This window comes from Emydura macquarii, unplaced genomic scaffold, assembly GCF_026122565.2.
Source record: "Emydura macquarii macquarii isolate MOO-44397 ecotype Brisbane River unplaced genomic scaffold, CSIRO-AGI_Emac_v2 contig_3603, whole genome shotgun sequence".
NCBI classification, from domain to species: Eukaryota; Metazoa; Chordata; order Testudines; family Chelidae; genus Emydura; species Emydura macquarii.
The window spans coordinates 8593176-8613595 of record NW_027133740.1 but is presented as its reverse complement, the minus strand read 5'-3'; the positions used below and the strand labels follow the sequence as shown (position 1 = coordinate 8613595).

Sequence of the window (20420 nt, the reverse complement as noted above, 5' to 3'; positions counted from 1 at the left end):
AGGTTTAGTGGGCTCAGATTAGTCTTTAGAAGAGAAGCAGCCCACCACACCACAACTGCTCAGATCCTCAGTGGATGTAAATCAATGTAGCAGCAATAACTTCAATGGAATTACAGCAAATTACCCCTGCTGAGTATCTGGCCCAAAATGTCATCCCACAGGGGGGATGACATGGCACAACTTACATCATAACATTCAAGTAGCCCTTCCCCGTGTCCAAAACGTCAATTTTTGTTTCTAGAAAACTATTTAGATCCTAGTTTGACAAGGTACTTTCGCACAGGGCTAACTTTAAGTAAGTGTTTTAGCACTGTCACACACTGAAGGTTTTTCCACTGATATGTCATCTATCACACCTTTATTACTTATTATCTAACAAATTTATGTCTACATTTTCAAGATTCTGCCACTTATGACAACAAACATTGGGGCATAACAAATCGTTTTAATACATCACCCCTGTCACATACCAGATTCTTCATCTGTGAGCAATTTATTCACAGCCCTGAATTGTTTTTCTTCCTCTAATATAGAGCTAACTGTGGCCACATAGACATAAGGAAGTTCAGCTACCCATTTCCCTATCCTTTGATTTGGCAAACTTCGTCTGCACTTTACATAGTTGAAGCCCCAATATCAGCTAGTTAGTTTATCACTTTTCTAAGGACTGTCCTTCAGAGGAGCGTAAAATCCTGATAAATTCAATCACCGAGATGATAGACAAATGCATACGAGGATTCTTCATCATTGTTTCTGTTTCAAAAATCCTTTTTCTGATAACTCAGGTTGAGTAGAGTTCAGCAGGGATGGCTTGATCCTGGAGGCTGCTAAGGACTGAAAGAGCTGCCAAGAGGCAAAGTACTAGTATTAGCATTTGCACAGAGGCTGCTGAGAGCTTTATTCTACTCCCACTGATGTTCATGGCAAAACTCCCACGAACTTCAAGGGGAACAGGACCAAAGCTAGGACTATGCTGAACTGAACTGCGCTGAGTAGGGAGGAAGAGAGGCCATGAGAGCAGCAGGAATCAGAGTGTGGTCAAAGTGCAATGGTTAACTTCAGCCCTGTGCATTGAAATGACCTGCCTCGCAGTCATAGTCATTATCTTATGATATTTCTGTTGCACCTTCAAGTGCAACTTTGCCTAAGTGTGCAGAAGAGCTGAGTTTAGGAGAAAGCAAGAGCAGAGGCGGTTATGAGCCAGAGTCACAGAAATGTCTCGCAAGGACCTATGGAGCTGTGTAATTCAGAGTGCTGCTCAATGCTCCATGGCATCTGCTGGGACAGCTGGGCCCAATGCTATGCAGCACCCTCCACCTCAGATTACTTAATATTAACTATTTAGACTGCAGCAATGCCCAAAACATTCCAGCTGTTGCAAACACAGAAAGACACAATCCCTGCCCCAAAGAGCACAAGGACAGATGAAGGGTGGGAGAAAGGAAATCACATAAAAAGGTAGTGATCGGGGTGACAATAACACATGGCTTAAGAGATATGGCAGGGATTTTCAAAGAAGCTTGCGGGAGTTAGGCAACTAAATCCACTGAATTTCCCTAAGATAAGGACACCTAACTCCCTTCGACTCCTCTGTTAGTTTGTTGCTGCCCCACTTCACAGTTAAATACTACATTCCCACCCCTCATGCTCCCTTGGCAGTCCAACCCACTCTGCTCTCCTCCACACCAGTTCCCACCCTCAAATGGAGTATACCAAAACTCCTTCCTTTCACCGCACAAAGGAGCAGTTCATTCAATTCACTCTGCATAAATGAGCTCAACACTCAACACCCTTCATTCCATCCTCCCCAACTTTTGGCCCCATCCCAAAGCACCATGTCTAGTTCCCCACCTGTGGCTCAACACTGCTCTCACACCGGCTCCAACCACACCCCTTCATGACTGACCCCTGAAACACCAGCAAGTGTTGCACTGCAGATGTGCCATACTCAACTTCTCTCCTCCACAGTGTGTCTACTGCACTCCAGTTAAATTTCCCTTTCCATCTCAAAGGGCTAAAATCATTCACATCTCCAGTCAAACTGATCTACGGCCTTAAACGTATAGGGCCAGACCCTCAGCTGGAGTACACTGGCCAATGGAGCTATGCCAATGGGACAATTCCATTTTTACTCCTCTATGATCACTCCTGTGACCCCTTCAGCAACTAGCAATCACACCCAATGCATAATTTAAAACAAGTTGATTTTACATTTTAAATCCCTTGGTGACAAATTGCACACGTGTGCCTTTCTGCCTGAAAGCAGTGTCTGAACTGCATGCCAGGGCGTCATTCCGCTTACAACGGCAATACATCCTAAGAAAAATATAAAAACAACAAAAAGCTGAATTATACCTTCCAGACATTTGGAAATGATTTTTTAAAAAATCATGTAAATCAGAGCTCCGTTGAAATTAATTTACACCCACTAACGACCTGGCCCAAAATGTCAGAAGACGTGGCCTCATTCTGCTCAAACTTAAACCAGTGTAAATCAGAAGTAACTCCACTGTATTCATTGGAGTTACACTGATATAAAACTGCTGTGAGATCAGAATTAGGCCCCAAGGACTGTGCTTCCAAACTTATTTGTCTATACAAATAGTCCACCACCACACAGATAGTACTGCAAGTTTGAATTTCAAACAGGACTCCTTGAGATCAAATAACTCTCCCCATTAGAAATGGGATGAAATCACTGAGGCCTCTGACTGGGGAATAGAAAAGATTAGGTAATACAGAAGACATTTCCCTCCATCAAATTCCGTGCTGCTATTTTGCAGCAAAAACAAGAAAAAGCTTCAAAGGAAAGCCTGTAAGAAAGATTAATTGCTACTAAAAGACCAGGTGGACACCAGTGTTTACACTTTCTGCACCAACTAGCATGCCATCAGGAAAGAATACACGTGGCTGCATGCCGGGGAAGTGCCTGATGAAGACAGGAGAAGATCCATGTACCAAAGTTACACCACAGCCCTAACCTCTCTGGGACCTGGGGTTACTTTAGTCAGTATGTGGGGCAGAAAAGAGGAGATGCACTTCCTTCCACTTGGACAAATGTTTAGCAGTTTAGCATGCTTTTCCTTTGCAAGGGCAATTAAATAATGGGATATAGCATGTGTGAGAGCTAGAGATGCCGATGTGGCTAGAGCTGCCTTACCTTCAGCTACAGCAGCTGGTGAGTCGAATGCATGTAGTGCTTGGGGCGCACAAGGAAGAAGCAGAAGTGCGGTCAGAAATGCAGTGCAAGGAGGACAGCGAGTGGAGCTGTGCCCAGGATGTAGTGGAAAAAGAAGAAATGGGTCAACTATTCTAAACTAAACTCCATATTCTCCGAATGAGAAATGGGTAAACATCATTTACCCTCTACTACACTATTGGCAGCGCCTTTCTAAAATTTGAACGTCACTTGATCACGTGCATGTAACAAACAGGCATACTGGTGCATTACAAGTATTAATACTAGGGATGGATCAAATCAAAGATCAGGGTACAGACACACTGAAAGCATCAAACTCTGGATCCCAGTATTGGTGCTCAAACCCATTTCTAATTAATAAAGTCATGCAATCATCACTGTTTTTCCATCTCCTTTTCTCAGTCTACGTGACCAGTTTCTGCTGTGGGAAGAATACACACAAAGTTCCCACTTATCTACAAATTTACTAGCACACAACTCATAATCTGGCCTTGGAGATACTAATGGCAATCAGAAATCAGTTTGTTGGTTATTATGGGTGGAGGACATTTACCTAACTTCGTACTGAAAGCATCTGGACAACGCACTTCAGATGCATTTCTAATTCCAGAAACTTCATGGAGCAAGAGGAAATAAGAACTTAGATAAGACTGTAAGTGCCCAATTTCAATGGAACAGATACAGTCTGGTTCAAACTTGGCTTAGTCTTTCTGTTGCAACCTCACAATTCTAACAAATATCATCCTATGTCAGGTTGGGCAGCCCTCAGCAGGAGCCAACTCAACTGCTGGGTAAGAAGAAGCCTGTCACACATCAGAATTTTGGAGCTCTCCTTGTATTTATGAACAACACGCGTGATAGGAACCTTTAGTGCATTCTCACTCTATTTAGGTCTTCGTTGGGACAACTAAGGATCAATGAGTTAGTCATCTTCCTGAGGAAAGCCAGGGTGGGCCTGAATGGGTCATGGAGGAATATTTTCAAAATGGCACTACAAGGATACAGAGTAGGCACTCTTTAAGTGACCAGAGTCCTTCCATGTTTGTTTGACCCAACATTTCTGTCCAGCTCAGGCGATACTACAATAATTATTTGCAAGTATATCTGAAACAAGGCAGGCATTTCCTATTGCATACAAATGGGACACCTTTATCTAAATTACTGTTTAAACAGGTATTTAAGAAAGGATTGTCATGGGCAGGGACTGATTGATTACAAAACACATTAGCTTAGGACTAGAATAGAGGTGGTCAGGAAAAATTGCCAATTAGCAGTTGGTAATCTGCACATTTCAGAATTATGTTAGGCCACATATGAGTCAAGTGGAAGGCATCAGATAGTCTCTGGGCTCAAGTAGGCATAGTTTAGTGGTAGTCCCCTTTGTGTCTTTTTAGTGGAAATTCAGACAAAGATTCTTGCTGTTAGGAACTGTCTTCTGGATGTGAGGGACTGGGCTGATATCTTTAGATATAGAAGGGCCACTGGCCAAGAATTACATTATTCCATATGAAAATATTATCAGCATGCATAGTGAAAGTGGTTTGTGCCACTCCTTATCCACACAACTGTTCAGCAGGACTGGATACAGTCCTTGTTATTTATTATAAACTGTATTGTGGCCTCAAAGTTTTAATCAGGACTCAGGACCCTATTGTACTAGACACTGTACACACACAACAAAGATATAGTCCCTTCCCCAAAGAATTTACAGTCTGAGTTGAATGTAGATATCATAGAATTGTAGAACTAGAAGGCACCTCAAGAGGTCATCTAGTCCAGTGTTTTTGCAGTGTTATGCAGTGTTGTTGTAGCTGTATTGGTCCCAGGATACTAGAATGACAAAATGGGTGAGGTAATATCTTTTATTGGACTGGCTTCTGTTGGTGACCTGAAGAAGAGCTCTGTGTAAGCCCAAAAGTTTGACTCCTTCACCAACAGAAGCCAGTCCAACAAAAGGTATTACTTACCTCACATGTTGTGTCTATCTAGACGGTAGATAATAATTCCCAGTTTATTGGAGTTCCCGAATATGGGATATTACCACTGATTAGATTATTGACTGTTATTTGTGAATCGAGCTGCAGATGCAAATTTGCGTCCCAAGACATAGCTAGTGGTTATCACTCTAAGGCTATGTTTACACTGGCAGTGGCAAAATCGCCGCCGCCAGATCGATCTTTCAGGATCAATTGAGCGGTCAGCGAGACTCGCTCAATCGATCCGGAAGTTGACTGAATAAGTCCACCCCCTCAAGTAGCGTAGCACTGAGCAATGTGAACAACGCGCAGAAGCAATCAACATAGTTACGCAAACTACTCTGCGTAGTTTGCGTAACTCCCGTCGACTGCCGCCGAATCGCGCGGTCAGTGTAAACCAGCCCTAAGGGACTTTCGTTTGTTTTAAACAGGGCCACGTCTGAGTACTAACATGCCATTATTAATGGAACAGTATTTTAGGTCCCTTTGTCTAACCTGCTTAATTCACTTATGCACATAAATTGGAAGTCAATGGTGGTTTATTATATATTATTATTATTATTGTTATTATTATTATTATTATTCTGATTTCATATACACTGCTGTAAATCAGCAGTAACTGCACTGGCTTTTATGGAGGTATACCATTGTAAATGTGTAACTATGAGTACAATCTGGCTCACACTTCTGTTTTATCTTTAAAATGACACCAAGAACTTTACAATCACATAAATATTTCCTTTCTAGTGTTAAAAATAACATCTAAGGTTGTTCCACTGAAAAGAGTAAAAAAAACCCTACATTTCTCTATTTTTTTTCAATTTGTTTCTTTTGTACATCTGACAGCCCTTTCTGTATAGGCAATCTCACTATTTCACCAGACTTTCCCCTGATGTTTGTGTAGGTCTGTCACACAGCAACAAAAGAAAGGAAAACATTTTAAAAATAGGAAGTGTAGTTGTAAAACCACAAACATTGTCAGCAGGAATAAGGAAGGCCAAGTATTGTATTTGAAACTACTTTTAAATCATTTTTTAATCTGAATTGATAAAAGAAAAAACTATTTTTTCATAAATAGCCTTCAAATACATTGATATTTTATATATTTGTACTATTTGACCCTAACATAAATGTAAAAAGAAAATTAAGTTTTGAATACTTTGTAAGGCCTGCCTGATTTTACATTCCTTATCATTATTGAGTGGTATTTTTGTGAATAGTACTATGAAATTCTATGGAACTATTTACATGCATAAGTGCTACTCAGCATGAATAAGGGGTGCAGAATAGGAACCTAACCTTCTATTAGACAGAGTTTTTTGTATATTGAGTCACATTAGCCCCTAGGGCCAGATTCTGATCTCAGTTACATTGGTGTAAATCCAGAATAATTGCTTTAGACTTACCATCAATGTATTAATTAGGCCAGTGTCTGGCCTGTTGTTAACTGAGGTCAGTAGAATTTCTTCTAATTGACATTAATGTAACAAAGAAAGCAAAATCTGATCCACTGATTTTAACATTCCTTCTATACCAGTTATCTAAGTATTACAAAGCAAGATTATAAACTGCTTTTTCACAGCTGATTTGATGCAGCCACACTTAGCCCCTTGTTGCTACACAACAGAAATCCATTCTTGCACCAAAAACCTCTAACATAAAGAAAATAATTATGCATATCCAGCAGAAGAGGGAGTTCTAGCTATAGACTGCAGATACAAATGAATGTGAAAACAGCAATATAAGACCAGGCAAAGTTAACCCTGAGTTTGGTTTGATTTCATTCTTGAAGAGTGAGGAAAATACCTTTTTAGTGTCCCCTACTGTGGCTTTTATTATACATATTAAAATGTGCTTTGCTCTTACAAGAATAAATAGGGGAAGAAAAAGAGTGACTTCTGATTCTTCAAGTATCAGCGTGGGAAAGATTTAGTTCTTTGAATACCTTCAGACTCTGTCTCATTCCAAAATAATTTTAACTAAAACATAATGTGAATAATTCAAAAGGATCCAGTTATCAGAATTCCTCAGCATATGAAAAAAACTTCACATTGAGTTTCCTTATATTTACCAAATTTTACCTCAGGAAAACATGAAAATTAGTATGTTAGAGAGATATATGAGTTACTGAAGGAAGAATTAGTATAAAACTTTGAACACTTTGGAGAAAAATGTTTGTAGGAAAACAAGAAACTCTGTTATACATCGTCAAGAGCAGTTGTAGTTTGAGAGAGGACAATTTCAACATTGCTAAGTGGTGGTACTAGACTAGTAGTTAATGCAACATCATAAAATGTTAACTGCATAGGGAACTATATGTTGTTTCTGGAAACTGTCAATATCAGCTTGTACAATAACTAGTAGCATTTGGTGCTCTGTGTAGTGTCACTCATGTCTAATTGAGTAACACAGTCTAAGGCATTTGATGTGCACCAGACACTGTCTCTTAATTAGGATCCAGTACTGAAAGACTATGGAGCAAATTCTACTTTCATTTATATAGGTACAGCTCTCCTTGATGTCAGTGGATGTTGCACCTGTGTAACCGAGAAGCAAAACTGTGCCCTATGTGTTTCTGCATATTTTCCATATAAATTACTGTATTACATACAGCAACAAAGAATTATAAATATTTGCTGGCAAAAACTGAATTTATTTACAAGTTGAATCTAATTTTATTTATAGCTCCACTACAACCATCTTTGGTAGAAATATTTATGTTATCTGTACTTCTGGTCTGCTAGCATCTCCTGCAATCATAAACACTGTTGAAAAATTATTTGCAGTTAGCAGGGTTTAAACTACCCATTATATCACCAGCTAGTGCCAGTAAACTGTGGTGCTGGTTGATAGAGTTTCCTCAATGGAATAAATATATATTTGACTTTCAAAATCTTTGCTGAGTTACATACAGGGGAAGGGAGGGAGGAGAGTAAGGGAACAGGGAAATGCCAGTTGCCTGATTGATATATTACGGGGATAGATCCTCAACTAGCGTAAATCAATTGAGCTACAATACTTCACACCAGATGGGGATCCAGCCCATATATATATGGAACCTTTATCTTAAATGAATGATCGCTCAGTTATTGAACTTAGTGAAATATTACAGTTGAATGAAGCTGTATAGTTAATATATATTCATTAGACTCAATGCCTACACTCATTATACATAGCAGGTTCAGAGAGAAAAAAATCTGCTATGAAATTTTAAGCAGCAGTTACATGCCTAAGTTGGAGGTAGAATAATGGACTTGGTAGACCACTATTTTGATCCACCATGTTTTGACCACTGTTTGATTGCCATCGTGATAAACAGCATGTATAGTCTCACATACGGTACATTTCTGAAGCTGTTATACTACTGGAAACTAATGTGTTCAGCTGAAAACTAAGGAAAGGACCCTTTAATTTGAACTCATGAGATAAAACATCAATATGGCCTTTAATTTCTCAGTCCAACCTAGTAAACTGGGGACAAAATTTAAGTAAATCTTTTATCTGCAGTAGGATATAAATAATAATGCATTAGAATAGAGAAGTATTGCTGTAAAATAATACTTTTAATTCAAAATGATTACTTGAATCTACAGTATTATAATCCACATAAATGAAACTTTATCTCAATGTAATAAATCAATGCAACTGAACTTTTTTTTTTTTACACTCATTAGTACATCTCTTCCATTTTAAACTGAGATGTGTCACAAAGTAGCATTGGGAATCACATGCCTCTTTCTAATGGAAAACAGTAATAAAAGATGACTATTCCACCAAATTATAATGAAGACAGATAACAGAGTGAATTATAAAACAAAGGTTATAGATAAAGACTGAGCCTTGTAAAGGTAATGACTTTTAATTGGATTGAGTTTATCATATTTTCAGAGGTACCGCAGAACCAGAAGAAAGGATTAGAATTATTTCCACATTTCATTATTTGGCATAATGAGAAAACAGAGGGAGGTCCAAAACCCTGATGCATATGGTAAGCCACAGGAGATGTTTAACATGTCAGTATCTGGTAGTGTACAGTTCTGGAGACACAAATGCATTTGCTCCATTATAATGCAGCAAAGGGTAATCACTTGAAAAAAATGCCGGTTCATGAAGTTTTGTTTGGCCAGGGCACTAAGAATAAAAAAGGAGTTTAACCCCTTGCTGCCAACAGTCACCACAGTCCTTGCCCATGAGTATTAATGCATTTGCTTTTAGGAGTTGAGCAAGTCTCACTCTAAAAGCCAAGGAGTTTATGGAAATGATCGGTCAAGGGTCAGGAATCCGAATAAGTTAATGTTCAAGTCACCAAAAAAAAAGGTTTCCACTTGCACACATAGGTGAGATTATCTTCTCACTTACACCAGAGTATAATCCCATTGATTTCACTGAAGGGGCACCACAGAAATTTAAATGGGAATTTGGCCCATACAGCCCAACTCACAAAACCATGCAAGCCGCATGTTTAAACCCCATTGGAGTCAAGATGGAAAATGTTACAAGTACTAAAGTCATTTAGAGCTCATTGTTTTCTAATGCAAGGATTGATTCTGTATAGTTCAAGTGAAGAGTCTTGTACAAATAAGCACATGGTAAAAAAGGGATGAGAGCCAGAAAACAGCCCTTAATTAATGAGGTAGAAAGTCCCAGGAATAAGGGCAGAAAGGGGTGGAAGAAAGCATGAAAACAGAAGTTGGGAAAAGATACAAAAGCATTATTAAGAAGAGCAGTCCAGCTAGATCATAGGGATATAAAAGGTTAACCGTTTAAATGGTAATCAGGTGTTTAAACGTTTTAAACAGCTGATTACCGTTTAAACTGGGAAGCAGAGGGGAGCGGCAGCTGGGCTGGCTCCCCATGACCGGGGGGGGGATGTGGAGCCCAGCACAGAGGGAAGCAGGAAGGAGCAGCAACTGGGCTGGTTCCCTGTGAGTAGAGGGGCGGGGTGCAAAACCCAATGCCGAGGTAGCTGCAGCTGGGCTGGCTCCCGGCATGGAGCCCAGCATGTGGGGGGGTGAGCCCAGCTGCAACAACCCCCTGCGCTGGGCTCCCCACTTCCCTGCTAGCAAGAGCTGTCCAGCTACGGCTTCCAGCCACCTCCCATCACCTCCCTCCCCTCCCCCAATCTAACCGGTTAAACTGATTTTTTATTCAAATAATTTTTACATGCTCATAGGCAGTGGAAAGCAGGAGGAAATGAGACCTGACATAAGGATTACCAGATAAGACCCCATGTATATGCAAGGTTTGTTGACAGCGGGGGCAAGGGTGTAGGTGGAATTTACAGAGTTATGAGACATTCTATTTCTTTATTAATATTTAAAAAACAAACTGTGTGGAAATACAGAAAAAACTAACCAAGTGAAAATGCATATTCACCCACTGTTGTATCCTAATTCTATGTAGGTTCTTCTACTGCCCTCTTCACCACAGAATCCTTCCAGCAGTGGACTCCTTGTCTTAATTATAAAATGTTTTTATGGTTCTTTTGATTGTTTGTTTGCCTAAGATCAGTCATTACCTGTTTTTATTATTATTTTTGTATCCCTAGGGCTGGACACAGGCAAAATATGGCACAAGGTGAGTACCAGTCAGAATGGTTTGCGCCCACCTTTTATTTGCCAATAGGGAGGTTCTGCAGGTGTCTACTAGATGCTGCAGGAATTCACCTTTCGAGCTCTCCTAGACATGTAGCATCCACAGTCTCCTAACCTACATCAGTGTGAGTGGGAAACCATGCTTGCCATCCCAGACATACTTTTGTGCCTATACCCAGGCATTTCAGGCAAGTGTTAGTAGTTCATCGGGTTTACTTGGGATAAATTAGCTACAACACAATGGCGACTGACGCTGTTGTACAACCACAGAGACAGCTTTTTAATTATGTTATTACACTGAGAGAGTCTTAATTATATTTGGTTGTCACTGTGATACAGTGTAGTTAAGTCCTTGAAACTCTAATAGAAACAGCAGTAACCAATACACTAATCAGAAAAAGTACCAAATAATTCATCCTGTAATGCCGTCCACTGGAAAAGCATCAGGGCCTGGCAATAATATTTCCAGCATTCATTTTGTTGAGGAAATTCAAACTCGCAATTTTTCCTACAAGTTCTAGCTACTTCTCAGCAGGCTACACTATAGCCGTATCTCTGCAAGGTCATAACAATAATAAACAGAACATACTTAGCTGATTGGAAAAATCATGAATCTTAAGAAGAGCCTATCCTTCATTCTATACATGGGGATATATTCTGTGTCTTACTGCAGTACATTAAGTATATTTATATCTGGTTTTGTGTGGGTCATAAGGTGACTATTTTCAAAACCAAAAGCTGTACCATTTGGGGGGGTTGTGAAATACTCATAAAAAGTACTTTTTTTTAATGCATGCTAGTCTTGACACTGGGCAAGGTATTCAAAGACATGTGGCAGTTAACCAATTCCCACTGACTTCCAGTGAGAGTTAGGCACCTAACTACCAAATTTGTGCCTTTGAAAACCTCCCTCAATGTCAGCTTCTGACTTAACAGCAACACATGTATATTTCTTAGCATGGAGGAATTTTTCCAGTAACTGAGTGTTCTGAATGAGTTTATCTGCATTCATTTCACTTTCGTCTTCCCTCCAGACACTAGTAATTACACTAAACATGCATTCTAGTGGGGCTGTTTGTTCCTGGTAAAGACCGAGCAAATTCTACTTGGTGCATCAATACATTTTGAACAAACCTTCTGTCACAAAAAAACATTTTAACAGATAAAATACATTTTGGGTATCCCCATTTAGAAAATACAGGATGGGGAATGAAATCCTAGCCTATTGAAGTCAATGGGAATTTTGCCAGTGACTTCAGTGGGACCAGGATTTCAACCCTGGTCTCATTATGGGTCACACTCCTGCTGAGGCTTGTATATTGGACTCATGTGTTCCTATATCTTGCACATTAGGGAGTTTCGAACCGTACATAGAATATTTCCTGAGTAAATAACACTTACATTAGAAATGGTTTGCAAAATCTAGCTCTAATTCACTTAGGCTACTTAACTGTCCTTATCTCTTCCCTGCAAAGCTTAATCAACAGTATTCTTGTTTGATTGCCTCTGGACTTTTCTCCTACTGCACTTTGCTCACTAGATTTCTAAAATCACTAACATTTTCTTCCCTGGAATGTAACACTATTGTACGTGCAACACGTGTCAGTAATTCTTATTAGGCCCAATTCCACTTGTTGATGGTATTTTTTGTTTGTTTGTTTGTTTTTTAATCTTTGTGGGTTTTTCTTCTGTTTTTCAATTGTCCCTGAAACCTTTAGGTTCCTCCCCCATTTCTTGCCCTTCTTTTCTTTTCTCACCCCCCACCCCCCACCCCCGGCCGCTTTTGTTTTTTTCCATAGTTCCATTTAGTTACTGAAAAAGTGATAAAAAAGAAAAAATATAGAAAAAGTGACAAAAATCCTAACCCTGCCCCCAAATATTAAGGATTTTGGATTTTTACTGAAAAACTGGACAATTTCAAAAGAAATGAAAATTTTTGCAGAAATTAAGAAAATCAAGAATAGTCTCTCCTCTTTTTCCTAAAGTTGTTGTCTACATAATTTAGGAAATTCTTTGATGTATGTTTAATTGTGTTTTTTTAATACCATAATTATATGAATATTTAAATCCTCCTCTGCATTTTGCTACCATGTTGGTTTTTAGGACTATGTGAGCTGGATCCAGAGTTTTCCATTCTTGCTCACCTCACTTCCTGCTGGGTTATAACAGATGCTCCTGGGTGTCTGTTCTTTGTTTTACAATTCTTTATGTGCTTACCCCCAAAAAAATATTCATCGTCACACTCTTCATTGTATGCTCACTGTATGCTTCACTTGTTAGCTCAGTGTATATATTTCAGGTATATAGTGACACCCCTCCCTGTACTTCACCTCTTTCTATCTCTCCTATGGTGAACTGATTACATCCATGTGTACTGATATTTCAGGAATGAAAATCCTTCCACTAAGTTAAATTATAATTATGCCCATGTGATCTTAATCTCTATCGTGTATCACATCTAGCTCGTCTCACTTATAGAGCAGAGGGGAAAAAATTGCGTAAATTGGGGGGTGGTTGCCAAAAATGCAGATTCAGGTCAACCAAAATTATTCAATTCTTTTTTTAATTTCAGAAATGTGAAAACAGTTTGTTTCAGAATTTCCAGAATTAAACCTTTCAACTTTTTGTTTCAAAAAGGAATTTCCCTAAATTTTATTTTTTTAAAAACATTCCAAAACATTTTAAAAGTCTGAGTATGAAATGTTTCATTTCAGGTTAAACAAAATGTTTTGTTCAACTGAAAACAAAAAAATGTGGACTTTTTTTATTCTGCCATAAAATTCAATTGGTTTTTTTTTTTTCAATTCAATCCAAAACATTTTTTTTCAATTTTCAGTTCAGCCACTGAACTGAAAAATGAGTTATTCCCCCAGCTCTATTCAGTTGTTTCTCATGTTCCTTGTATTTGGATGCAAACACTTTGTATTTGGATGCTCACACACCAATATTTTCTCATTCTTCATCAAGGCATCTTTGTCTTCTACCTTACTCTGCATGTTGGAAGTGCACTAAATACCAGATTATGTGAGCTAAGCAAAAGATTCCCTCTTTATCAGAAGCCCCAGCACAAGCCACTGGTTTCTTTATTACAGATTCTTCAAACACTGCAGACTACAGGATAGATTCTGATTGCAGTATATGGCAAAGACTAAAACTCATCCAAAACAGCTGGGGAGAAAAGCAAGTTGAAAAGCTATTTCCATACACACAGGAAATAAAGGGATGAAAACTGTCCTCAGCTCTCTCTTGGCTGATCTGAAAGGCAGTGTGCTCTGGTGGACCTGGCATATACGGGAGTCACAAGCACCTACATTCTAAGAGAAGCACTCTCACCCACTGGATCAAGTCACAACCTGTTGCAGGTTTCCAATTTTGAATGTGGGCATAATACTACATAGGGTATGTCTACACTTTGAGCTGGAGATGTAGAATCCAGCTCAAGGAGACATACCTGTGCTAGCTCTGATTGACCTAGCAACCCAAAAATAGTGTGTCGCGGCAGCAGCACAACCAGCAGGAAGGGCTAGCTGGCTTGAGTACATACCCGCCGAAGACACTAGGTACATACTCAGAGTGACTAGTCCCTCCCACTGCTCATATCGCTGCAGCTACACTCTATTTTTTGGAGCACCAGCTTGATGACAGCTATTGCAGATAGGTCTCCTCGAGCTGGGAATCACACCCCTAGCTCAAAGTGTAGACGTACCTTTAGTTTTCCTCAGATGGGTACTGTGGTGATTAGTCAACGTCTTTCTGATGGTCTGAAGATATAAAGCAGTGCGGTATGTAAGTGCTATGTATTACTATGCTAGCGATGATCAATTTCACGTGACTAATGTTCAGTGATGTCCTAGAGCTTGATTCTGATCACACTTACATCAGTATAAATCAAGAACAACCCCATTGAAATCAATAGTGTGAAACCAAACTCAGGGCCTGCGGTGTAACAGTTAACAAGTTTGATCTATTTTGACTTACAAAATGGGATGGCAGTATGCAGGGTAGCTAGTTTATTTTATATGGCTTCCAGGACAAAGTTTCAGACATTTTATGGCTATTAATTGATAAATTCACTGTAAAGAACATTAACTGCTAATGTAATTATTCCATTCTTTGTTTCAGGCCTTGTATTCAGGAGCTTTATGCAGGAGAAAATGCCCCCAGGAAGACTTTTGCAAGGTCCAAAACAACTCTCAGAGAGATGCTGCCCTGAATCCCAAACTCTGTTGTGACAGCTGGAGACCCAAACACCACCAAATGTTTAACATCAGAGTTCATCTCCACTCCCCACTGCCTAAAACTGACTTTTCATTCTTAGTGTAAAGTCTTTGTGCTATCATAAGCAAGGTAGATTTATTATGATATAATTATGAGGACAGTTATGCTCTGGAACAGGCTTTGAAGGGAGGTTGTGGAGTCCCTGTCACTGGAGGTTTTTAACAACAGGTTGTCAAACACCTGTCAGGGATGGTCTAGTTATACTTGGTCCTGTCTCAGTGCAGGGGGCTGGATTTGATGACCTCTCAAGGTCCCTTCCAGCACTACATTTCTCCGATTCTATAAAGGGCCATTCCTACGTGCTTACCCCCAGTTGAAGTTTTGCCTGAGTAAGGATTGCAGAATTGGCCCAGTGTCATTGTCGGTCCAGCTATATTTGCTGTATCAGTGGCTCCGTCCAAATAAATACTATTTATTGTTTAAAGTGCGAATCCCAGCAACAGGATTTAACAGGAGCATTTGGTAGCTGACACGTCTATGGATGTTTTAAATCATAAGGGCATCTACTCTATTCTGTTTTTCATGTGTTTGTGTGTGAAGTTCTTTGTCATTTCAGACCCACCTGTCTGAGAACACAGAAATCAAAAACAGGAGTAACTCTCAAATTTCACCTCAATTTAATCCATCACAGAAAGCGCACTGTATAAAAAAACACCAGGACATTTAAACAAAGTGGCACAGATCATCAGCAGATCAACTGAAAATGACAGCTCAATCAAACAAATGTATGTTGAGAATTTCCACAGGGCAGCTTTAGCTGCAGCCAAACCAAATTTGTTTAGTATACATAAGTTAGCTGCTTAGAAACATTCAGCATGCTGCTAGCCAGATGATGACTTGCCTAGATAAACATCTATTTAACCGAATATCCCCATCCGTGAAAGTGTTAGCAGAGTTGTGATGCAAAAAATGTTATAAGCACCAAAAGAGAACAAAAACTCTATAACCCTGATGGAGTGCTGCTGGCAACCAATAAATTCACTAAGCAGCATGAAGGTGGATTGCAAATTACGATTTTAGGAAGCACCAGAGAAATGTGCACATTCTGTACCATATATCAAATATAGGAGATGTGGGATTTGTCTGATTCTTCTTTAAGGCACAGTTTTCCCACAGAGGTCAGTAACAGTTTAGAGCAGTGTCTCTCAACCTTTCCAGACTACTGTACCCCTTTCAGGGTCTGATTTGTTTTGCGTGCCCCCAAGTTTCACCTAACTTAAAAACTACTTGCTTACAAAATCAAACTTAAAAATGCAAAACTGACACAACACACCCCTACTGAAAAATTGCTTACTTTCTCATTATTACCATATAATTATAAAAGGGATCAATTGGAATATAAATATTATACTTACATTTCAATGTATAGTATATAGAACAGTGTAAACAAGTCCTTGTCTGTATGAAATTTTCATTCGTATTGACTTCGCTCATGTTTTTTATGTAACCTGTTGTAAAACTAGGCAAATATCTAGATGAGTTGAAGTACCTCCTGGAAGATCTCTGTGTTCCCCCAGGGGTATGTGTACCCCTTGTTGAGAACCACTGGTCTAAAGTTCTTATAGGTGACTAAAATACGTATCAAGTTGGGCCAAAATAAGGCATCTAAATAAAAGTGGTCTGATATAGAGAGATGCTGAGCACTCACTGCTCTTACTGAAGTCAGTGGGAGTTGAGGGTATTAAAAACCTCTGGAAATCAGGCCAAATTATATGGGTAAAATCCTGGCTTCACTGAAATCAATGGTAAAACACCCACTGATTTCAGTGGGGCCAGGATTTCACTCTAGGTACCTAATATGGACTTCTTAGTAGAACAGTCAAAAGAAGAATAACTGATCAGTACAGATAATTTATATTGCAGTATAAGTTATAATTATGACATTTCTGGGAGGGTTCTACATTATTTTTTATTTCTGGTTTGTTAAAATAAAGGGTTTTTTTTTTTTAAATCAAGCTACTGCACATGTTATATCAGCTCTTCAAATGTTTGTCAAACAGAAGAATGACAATGAAGCATCTTTTCTGATGGACATCTGTTTACTATTTAACTTCTATGAGGAGAATATTTACAAAAAACAAATGCAGCAAATTGAAAGGCATGCAGTGCTCATTCCTCTTATCATGTTCACATGAAAATCGGAGCTGTGTGTGTTTATCTTGAAGAGTGAATGGAAGTTCAGGGGTTTGCTGCGGCATATTTCTTATACAGGTGACACACCAAAGGTAGATATTGAAGTATCTGCCCCCTTAACAGCCCTGAACCTAACGTAAATGCTGCCTGGATAATAGTGGTCCGAAAATATTAATTAGCTGAGGATTCATTTGTAATAATAATTTTGACTTCAGCACTCAGGGCTACTGCTAAAACAAAATGAATAATACCACCCCTACTGTAAGGGCCCGGCTATCCCTGGCCCTAGTGCAGATGTGTGGGGCGTATGCAAGGAACTTCCATTGTCCATCTCCCTTTTGCACCACACAAAAGGGAGAAGGATCATGTCAGACCTTGCTCTTTTCAGAATGCAGGGACTGCTCTCTCTATGCATGCCCACAGAGTAGGCACCCAAAGGTGTAGGGAAGAGTGGAGACACAGCCCTGCTACTGGTGCAACTCTGCACTGCCCCCTATTGAAATATGTAGGTAAATGACAATCTGGCCCAAAGAGGTTGATGGGGAGCCTAATTCTGGTCCGACTTATACTTACAAATCAGGTGTGATTCCAATGAAGCCAATGGAGCTTCAGTGGAGTGAAGCTGGTGTGAGAGAAGAACCAGACCTTAAAGATGAGCAATGCAAATAAAAAAAGCCTGATTGTTTGCTGCACTACTGTGAGGGAGAAGACCATTAGTGATGCATAACAAAGTGTTGATATGCTGTAATCCCATTGCCACCTGCAACATATTACTAGTGTTGCAGTTCACAGCATTCTCAACTCCCATGATTTTATCTTGAGTCTCGCAATATTTGGTGCTTATTTTAAAGCCCCAGGTGCTGGAGTCTTGGGAAACAAAAAGCTCAGCTTTCACTTAAAAAAAAAAAAAAAAAAAAATTCTAGCTCTTACAGTTGTGGGGAAAAAGCTTGAAAATGTGGACCCTAAAGGTTCCTACACCAGAAGGCAAATCAAAAGAATGCAAAATACATTTTTTTAAAATATCTTATGATCGTTTTAGCCAGTCTCAGTATTTTTGGGAGCTTGACTCATGATTTTTGAATGTTTGGGGTTGGAGATATTATCATTATTTCATTTATAAAACATCATCTCCCCGCCTCGTCCCCAAGCAAGCTGTCCACTGCTTTCTAACATATAGATTGAAAACCCAAAGGGAATCAAAATTAAACTAAACTAAAAATCAGATATGGTCCCAAGTGGCAAAGTTTGGATCTGTATCCAAACCTGACTTTTGCCACAGTTCAGTAGGAGAGGTTGGATAGTGTTTGGATCCAGGGCTCAATTTGGGCCAATTTCCATGAAAAACTAGAAAAATAAACCATAGACATACCTCACCGGAGGAAAGAAAGAGGGGAGTACTGTGAAGAAATTCTATGATTAACATTAAGCAGGGTTTATGAGACGTGTACTAGCGTTCACAGGCTCTGCTGCACATAGAGTCATGTAATATGTTGCCATCCTTGTCTGACAAAAGATTTCCTGTAGGCATTCTCTTTTTAAAGCTGGGAAATTTCACATATTTGGCAACAAAGAGCTACATTTCCACTTGCTGCTGTTTCCCTGAGCACAAAAGAGCCACCTGATGACACAACACAGACATCACAACATTCAAAGGAGGTATTGTTTTGGATTATGCAGAACTATTTTTTCCTTCCGCCACCACCCCTCCCCCGCCCCCCCCCCCCCCTCCTCAGCTGAAAACAACAAAAAACAAAACAGTCTGAAGACAAAATAGGGAATTACAATAGGGAAGATCTAAACAACAAGAAGTGATTGTGAAAATTAAACCCAAAAATAAAGAAAATTCTATTTCCAAAGAAACCAACAAAACAACCCTAAAATAAATAGGAAAGGAAACCCAAACAACTAACCCCAGGAAATCCAGAACAAACAAATCAAGGATCTTTTTAGGTATTCTTTGCTTTCTGTTTCTGAGCTTCTGAGTATCTTCAAAGTGTGTCATGGGAGACATTAAACCACAAAGCCAGGAAGCCAACTTGGAAGATCCGCATATCAGCCTTGGCTTCTAGTGACTTCTCTCTACTGGATCCTTTCCCCAGATCACACAACCAGATGTGAATTGTATTTACTAGCTAACCAAGCAGCACGCTCTTAGATTTGGTTGGGGAGGGTGGGGTAGAGGATTAGAGGCAGGGCTGCAGATTTATCAAAAATCATGGAGCAGTCACAGTAACTTTAGTAAAAGTCAGAGATTAGGAGGAAATAGTGTATAAAGTCATGGGATCACCATTTACAGTAAGAAGCCATGTGAGGGGGCAGATCCTGCCCCTGAGGGGGCTGGGCTGGAGAGCAAGCCCACCCTCCAGCCACCCTGAAGCATCGGCTCCTGTCCTATGGGGCTGGGCCCGACGCCCACACTCTGAGCTTTGCAGCCTGGTGCACGGGGTTGCAGCACCGCTCAGTTACCCCTCCATCATCATCCTGCAGCCCTAGATATAGGGTATAGTGGATCACAGCTGTTACAAAGGAACTAAGGGCCAGTTTGTGAACCCATACTCACACTGATGAGGATTTACTCACACATGCAGTCCCACAGTAGTCAATGGGGCCACTCGTAAGTAAGGTGATTTGGTTCTTAATAAGTTAAACACACCAGTGTTATGAACAAAACACAACATGACCAATGCCAGTCCCATTCCCCAGTTATTCCAGCATGAATCCATGTAGGAAACCATAGAAATAACCATAGAAGTAACCATACTTCTTATTCCCTTATTCCCAAAGGGGCCTGATTTTCAGAGGTGCTGATAACCAACAACTCTAACTCTAAAGCAGTGGGAGTTGTGGGGGTTCAGCACTCTGAAAGTCATGGCTGGTGCCTCAGGGTAGGCACCCAAAAACTGAAGCCCCCAAACTCAGGACTACTTTTAAAATTGCGGGCCTAAAATGTTGTGACTCTGCAATTTTCATAGTTTGGTTATTCTACCTATAACGTCAATTGAAGTTACAACAGCGCTGTAAATGTTAGCTCTGATTAAGATATAACTACAAAGCCCATTCTGTACGGGACAGCTGAATAGGCTCATGGCAGATGCCAACAAGCTTAAGCAGAGACCCGTTTATGAACATACGTATGGGTTAAACAATCATATTTGATAGAAAACTCCGCCCGTAACCATGATCTACACACAGAGATCTGCAAAAATCAAAGCACAGGATACATGAGGATTTCCACCGCA

General features: G+C 39.8%; 1 protein-coding gene across 9 annotated transcripts in view; it reads right to left on the bottom strand.

The window, feature by feature from the left end:
• Positions 1-20420, bottom strand: part of MECOM (MDS1 and EVI1 complex locus) — a 452391-nt gene that overhangs the window by 247340 nt on the left and 184631 nt on the right. The window lies entirely within an intron of this gene.